We start from the raw sequence: 8,217 nt of genomic DNA on the forward strand, positions 1-8,217 counted from the left end.
ACCGAACTAATTATTACATAGAAATCATTTACATTTCACAAGTTCACCAATCACATCATACTTATGACATGAAAAAACAATCTTGAAATAGACACCAGCACTGATGAAAATCTATCTTCACAGACTTGGTAGGTGTACCGTTATTGGATCTTCTACGAAAAACATGTTCGTATTTTCATTGAAAGCTTTTACAATGTTAATGCCTCTGATGACATTTTGTAGGACCACTGTGAATATCTCCTTGGATTTAATAATCCCGTAAAATTCAATTGAATTGAATTGAAAATTAGCAGGTCCTCCAGTTTTATATGTTTATGAATATTTTATAAAGTAATTAGTCTTGTGCATTATAAATAATAAATTGTAAATAATAGCACAAGTAGTGCTACTTGTATTACAGAAGCTTGATCTATAGCATTATGATGCTTCATGATTATTTCAATTCGACTACCTATTACTTGTGTGCGTGTGTGCAACCTATCAAAACTGTAAGGAGTCCCAATTCAAAAATGTATATTGTAAAATCTGATAAGTTTAAATACTTCAAGCAAATCAATCCCATCCTATTTTTGACGCATAGTATTGAGAAAAAAAATGTTTTAATTACTTTTTGATAAACCATTCCCTTCGATGTTTGTTGAATTATTCGTTATTATAATAAAAAAGTTTCTAACCTGCATTATTTTTTTAAAAGAACCCTTTAATTCAATTTCCAAAAAGATCAGTTTATCTTTCATAAGATAAAAAAAATGTACATACAAACACCAAATAATTGTATTTCAATGCATTGCGTTCCACATATCCATGCAAACTAACTAACCATCTGATAGAGCAAGCTTCCTATACCAGATTCTGCTGTTGGTTCGCTTGGATGAGCCATAATTTGTGAGAAATCATTGTTAAATTTGACACATAAGCCATTTTCACATGTTGCTCTAGAACTGATGATTATTGAGGACAGGATTTTGAGTGACGTGCTCAAAACAAATATTACGTTTGATGGGGTAAGAAAATAGTACCATAGCCATCTACTCACTTAACAGAATGAATGATCAGGAAATTACATTGGATCATTGGAAATCATTATCCATCTAATCTAATAATTGATTAGACCCAGAAGTTACTGTTTGTCAATTTCTTCGTTTCGTTGAACAAATTAAAATTTCGCAAAACCTCAAGTATTTGGAATCAAACTAATTTCATACACAGGATCCCCCATTCAAGGTTTAAAATTTTCTCTTACAGAACTTTGATGAGTTTTCAGTTCATTAGTAGCTAAATAAGCTAAATAAATTTTATACCAGGGGCCCAAGGCACCATGGTGTCACAATATCAGTACAATCGATGCGACGAAGAGACTACTAGCTTTCTTCTTCTGTTTAAGTCGAGCAGCTTCACAGCATTCTAGCACTTCAGTCGGCGTCTGAAAACAAATTTTAAATCGTTTGCCTTCACATCAACCGAGGTTTCATGAAGTATATGACGGAAAATAAAAATAAACATTTTAAGTTTTTCTCACGTGAAAACACTTGAATATTTATCTAAAGAAGGGACGAAAATGGGACATATCGCATACTAAGCAAATTGACAGAGCATGTGACAGTGTCGGCGAAAGGAATTGAAAGCCATAATGAGGCTTATTTTGAACTCGAAAATCGAAGTTACTTTTATTGAAAGGGGTGAGCAAAGCAACGACAAGAAAATCCACAGCCAGCATTCTTTTTCGTTTTCGTTTCGTGCTGATAGTCCAGCTAGGCGTTATAGAAATGATGCGTTAAGCACGTTGTATGAAAGAAACAATACTCGAGTTCATTTTAGAGCGGCGTCAAATGTTCAAGCAACATAAGCCCAAAAGCGAAGGTACATTTTTCTATTGTCTTTTTTTTCAATTTTCATTAACCTTGACAGCATCATTAAAAAATGGAAGCTTTATTTTTCATTGGATTTACTTTAAAATTTAGCAAATAAGGGAATTTACATATTCTCGTCAATCTAAGCACCGTCCGCACTTCTATTCATAATTTCTCAGTGGCACGCACATATATGACGTGTTTGTTTGTTAACATTTATCTGCTGCTTGCTATTCTATCCATTCCAATCTTCCAAAACGGATTGAAAACGTTCTAATAATGCACCAAACTTCTCAGGTGAGTGCGTTATTGTCAGCAGCCTCTTTTTTTTCGGAAACCTATCCATTTAAACTGCATGTGAAGCAGCTGTTCTATTATCGCAACTCAAAATCAGCCGTATTTTGTAGTTCGTATGTTTCATTTAAAGAAAAACCTGGCATAATAAGTTTTCCCAGTTTTAAAAACATAATCAGATTGGTGCTGAAAGACTAAGGAATCGGTTAAATACATTCAGCGAAGTGTTTTGGAGATAAAATACAGCGAAATAAACGTTTAAATTTAGGTTTCCGAAAACAGTCAATCAAAAAAGCCATAAATTACCCTACATCTTCAAATATGGTAGATTGAAGGAAAAATAACCTTCTTCTATGGCTTTATTACGTATCCACTGGGACTTTACGCCATCCTCAACATAGTGTTATTTGAGCACTTCCATAGATGTTAATTGAGAGCTTTCTAAGCCAGTGCCATCTTTGTATTAGTTTTCTTATGTGGCAAGTACAATCATACTCTTTGCTCAAGAAAGTCAAGAAATGTTTCAATCCGAAAAAATCCTAGACCGGAAAGGGAATCGAACCCAGCCTCAAGTAAAGATAAAAAAGGTATGAAAATCCAAAACTTATTTCAGATGTTTTGTCCGGCTTAGTCCCACTGTTCACCAGTGCCGTCGAACATAATTGATCATTTATTTTAATTAAATGAATAAAAGAACTTTCTAAAAAAAAAATAATTTAAGAAAAGCTTTTTACTCACAATTCGATTTTTTCTCTCGGATAAACAGAAGTCACTTCTGAGATATGCAAACTTTTACAATAGATTGCAAATATTGAAGATTTTTTATTTTGAAGTTATGAATTTTCAAATGTAAAATTTGATGAAGTTAGAATCATTTTTAACAAAAATGGTAATTTATTTACATAAACATTTATTTATTTATTTCAAAATTAATTATATTAATAAATTTGGTTTGTTAGGGGAAAGCCAAATTGAGTAAGCTGCCATGCTCAAAATGTCGCAAAACTCCATATCTTTCACTATACATTACAAAATAATATAATATATCGTCTTCCCTCGCCATCCTCATCGAAACGAGAACATAGAAGAAAAAATACAGGCAGCCAAATGCCTAAAATTTTTGAGTATTGGAATATTAGGCTTCGTTGGATTCGGTTTCGGAAGGTCAACGGCTTGTTAAAATCGAAGTATATGTAGAATCGGTTGAAGCTTACAGACATGAATCTGATTGGATCGTGTAGGCCAAAATTTGCTGTTCGCATGCCTTGCTCGCATTTGCTTGTTCGCAATGGTCTTTCTGGAGCATATATTTTTAGATCTCCCAATACAATGGGTGAGTCGATGTGTGTATGTGTGTGTTTGTTTTTGCAAGGAGGAAACCTTAAAAAAGGCCATCATCCCACCGCTTGACGATCGGACGCACGGTCGCGGTGCCATGTGGGATTCATACCGCACTAAAACCTCCTTAGACGCCTTGCCCTTTTCCTCCGTAACCACTTTTCGAATTACTTCCGAGGGGGCGGTACATTACGCACCTCACTTTACCTCAACTAACTGGCGCTTCCAGTTCGCTGATCGTCTCTCCAATTTGTGAACCATTTAGCTCCCAGCGTCGCGTTCTACTCAGCCAACCCCTGGCGATGGATTCAGCCTACTCCGACGGAGAGTTCTCCCGGCTTCGGCTTTCACTTCGCACTTGTGTGAGCACATTACTACTTTCTAGCTGGTCTTCTCGCCATTTTCGCTGCAGCACTGACATGATCTGCGTTACTGCTCTGCTGATGGCGTTAAAGGTGCCGACACATTTCTTCGACGACATTCTCCGCGCTAAGGGCAAGCATCTCCTCTCGCACAGTATCAAATCTAGGACATTCGAAGACCACGTGCTCTGGTGATTCTTCCACATTCCCACACTCAGGACAGAATGGTGACGTTGTGTGTCCGAACCGATGTAGGTACGTCCTGAAGCAGCCATGACCAGACAGGAACTGCTTCAAGTGGAAGTTGACTTCTCCATGCTTCCTGTTCACCCAGGTCGAAAGAATCGGTATTAGCCTGTGTGTCCATCTACCGTTATCTGCTGCATCCCTTTTCTGCTGCCACTTAGCCATCGACGCCGTTCTCACCATTTTTCGTACTACTATGGTTTCTCTCCTCATATAGCACTCGTAGTCCTCCGCCATGGGGATGCCGACTGGGATCATACTGGCGATAACGTATACTCCCAAGTAACAAATCTATAGCTGCTTGGCTATATTCAAAATTTATAAAGGTTTTATTGCAGCTGCAACCATTACCTACAGCTTTATGACGGTCATATACAATGCAAGTCATGAAACATTCTTATAGCTATCTACAAAACCCCTATAAAGCTAATTAAAAAACCAACTGATGCTTATGCTATTTTCACTTATGAAAGGTTTTATGATTGCTTTGAAGTATACAAAAAAGTAATATAAATTGCCCTTATAAAACCAAAAAATAAATCCTATCGTTGCTTTATAAGTAAGCGCAATAAAACTAGTTGGCCATGAAACAGTTATTTTAAAACAATTATAAGCATTCAGTTGCAACTTGTCAGAAATGTAAATAGGTGGTTTATTTTTACAACATAGAAAAGAATAAAAACTTTCCGGTACTTCCAAGCGGAGCGCAAAGAAAATCAACAAAATTGTTAGCATGAGCATGAAAACATTTCGTGTATACGTATACGCGACGTAGTGTACGTAAGAAAAACGTCAGCAATCTCCATGATTCTTCCGTTCTCGCTCGCATATACATGGGGTGACACGGTCGAATCTTGGTCGAAATACATGGAATGGTGACAGTCCTAGGTTGAAATCACGCATAACTTTTCATAAAGGTTAATGTACCATTCAAAACTTTTCTAAATGTTTTTAAAATTCATCGGTTGCACCCGTAGAATAGGAATATACATTTGCCCTCAAATAAAAAAATTAATTCAAGCTGAAAATTGCATAAGGTCCTAAGTAATATTGACAGATTCGCTTCGTCAACTTTCTCTTTGCATCCCCACGGTCATGTAAAGACATTCCCAGGTATTTTCAGCACATAAATCGATAAAAGAAGCTTTTATCTAGCATCCAATACGACAAACACATCAAGAAACGGTTCTGTGAATAAGTTATTAACGAAAGAGAAAGTCGACTAAGAGAATCGATCAATGTTACTTAGAACCTAATGCAAAGTTCAGCTTGAATTGCTCTTGTAAAAAAAATAGTTCTCGTAATAAAATCATGCATTATCCTTTTCTGTTCTGCTTTCATCCCATGCACACTGGGCCAGGAATGCAACCTAGCGGAGCAAAATTAATAACTCCGAAACGAAGCAATTTTTTTTCTGTTATTTCACATAACTCGAAAACAGTAGGCTGTGAAGTTTTAACGTATTAAGAAAAGTTGTTTATTTTAACAAGATAACCAACTTTGACAAAGTCGTGAAGTCTTCGAAACACAAATTCAATGCATTAAAAAAAGTTATAGAAAAAAAAAACATGTTCCACTAAAATGAAGAAATCTACAAAACACCAAAATATACCTCTCTCAAATTTTGATATTTTGTTTATCGAGTATTGCTTAATTTTTGCTGAAAATGTCAAAATTGTGTTTTTTATTCTCGTTTTTTCAACAATGTCTTTGAAATTTGAAGCTTAATCCAGTATGTTTCTTCAAAAAAGCTATTTATTTAATGTATTTTCATAAGAGAAAAATATAACATTATAAAGCTGTAAGCAAAAAAACCGAAACAGAAAAAAACCATATTTTCAAGATTTTTTTCTTCATATAACTTGGAACCAGTAGACTGTGGAAATTTTACGTCTTTGAAAGACCTGTTTATTTTGTCAAGATAAACAACTTTGCCCAAGACATCAAGTTTCCAAAACGTCAGAGAAAGAAGTTAGATTGTGACACCATCTTTGCGGAAGAGTTTTGTTCTATTTGATTATGTCAATAGATGGTCCTTATTATGATGAGAAATTTTGCCGAAGACACCAAGTCGCGGAAATGCTTCGTTTCGGAGTTATTAATTTTGCTCCGCTAGGTTGCATTCCTGACCCAGTGTGCAATGTAAGCATTAGACATTTTAAGAAATTGCGCTTGGTGTTTTTCTTGCCTGCTGTCTTCTGTCGCCATATTGTCATTATGAAAATGCCATTAGCCTTGGAATAAAATCCAAGAAATTTCAATAAAATAATGGCTAAATAAGAGATCCGAAATGATTTCCAGTGTGCATTGGTATGAATTTATGTATTGAGATCTATTTTCTGTAAAATTAAGGTGATTCCAACAAATTCATTTAATTTCTGAAACAATCTTTTTTGTTAACTTGAATTATTTTGGAGGCGCATTTATTTAACGCTCATATTATCTCAATATACACGATAACATTTCAAGCGCATATGTTTTGGAACTTCTAAAAAGTAATATATTTTCTTTAAGATTTTCACTAATGTCGCCATGAAACAAAATTGATTGCATGGTGATCTTGACACCAACACTCAAACCTATTTTAACCGCTAAAGATTTCCATTTGGTTTCAGCAGAACAGAACAACAACAAGCTAATTTATGGCGGTTGCTTTGAAGCCAATACAAATTAAATTGGCTTTATAACTGATTTTCACCAAAGCGTCATAAAACTGCTTGGATACAATATTACTCTTATAGAGGCTATGAGAACCTTTTGTAGAGTATGAGGCTTCCTGACAAAAGGTTTTAAGACAGCTTTATTGTGATTCTCAAACATGCTTTATAAACCTTATCAAGAGTGGTCCACTAAGCTGTATGACGATCTTATAGCGGTTATCAAAAGGTTGTGCTGGAGCTATTAATTTTATTGGTGGTTTTATGAAATTGATCTCAATAACCACTAATAGAGTGCAATAAAACAAGAAATGCTACTTGGGCTGCCTCTGTCGAAATTGTTCTGTATGCACTCACGAATCGCATGGTCATGGGCCAGAACGGACTTCTCAGTTTCATATGGTTCTGCTTCGTTTTCAGTGCTTCAATCCAGGCTAAACCTCCGTACCTTAGTATCGATGAAGACACACTAGACACACTAGCCAGAAGACACCTCTTGCTGCTGCTTGGACTAGAATTGTTCGGCATGATTCTTGCTATTGCGTTGATGGCCTTCACCGCCTTCTCGCACACATACTTACAAATTGAGTAAATAAAAAAACCTACACATGTTCGTCACTGACAGCATGACATGGTTTTCCTTAGCGATGACTGTTAGCTCAACTGAGTGACCAAAGCAGAATTGTCAAGATCACCGTGTATTGACGAGATTTTGCAGTGTAATGACGAGATTTTGACTATTTCAAACTAGTGGAACAGGATTTTGCAGTTATCAAAGGAACACATATTAGTTCTTGTTACGTTTCATGCCTTGTTGACAGTGACAAGACACAGCTTTGTCTACCGAGGATGATCTTGAAACAAGGAAAACATGAGTTAGTTAGTCTTCATCTATGTGATTCCTAATATTATATTCGTTGTTCCCTAGTTTGAAGTGGTTAAGACAAGGGTTCTGATGCATGGTCATTACGGGTGTCATTGCTTAATTTTATTGCAAAGGAATCCAATTTTGCCTGACACAGGGGTGCGCCTTTAAAGGTTGGTCTCAATCTTCGAAGGCTATACATAGCGCGACCTTTCAATTAGAATCGATTCCTTGCGATGAAGGCAAGAAAGACAACTGTATCAAAACCGAATACTTCATCACTGCTGGAGTTATACGACACACACTAAACTAAGGACACGGGATATACAGAAAGGGGGGGGGGGATATACTACCAATTAATTTGATTTGAACAATTAGAACATGAGCGGCGCCGGTGGTATAATGGTAAGCGTGACTGCCTCTCACCCCAAAGGGAATGGGTTCAATCCTAGTCGGCGCCGTTGAGAATTTCTGAGGCATAAATCTCTTATCACGCCTTCCTTCGGGAGGGAAGTAAAGCCGTTGGTCCCCTGCCCATGAGCTGATGGGCTGATAAGTAGGGTCATGGTGTGGAGCTGTCTCATTTGGTTCTCAAATACTGAGAA

The sequence above is a fragment of the Ochlerotatus camptorhynchus genome, unplaced genomic scaffold (genome assembly GCF_037179485.1).
Source record: "Ochlerotatus camptorhynchus isolate MF236.1 unplaced genomic scaffold, CSIRO-AGI_Acam_v1.1 ptg000482l, whole genome shotgun sequence".
Classification (NCBI taxonomy): domain Eukaryota; kingdom Metazoa; phylum Arthropoda; class Insecta; order Diptera; family Culicidae; genus Ochlerotatus; species Ochlerotatus camptorhynchus.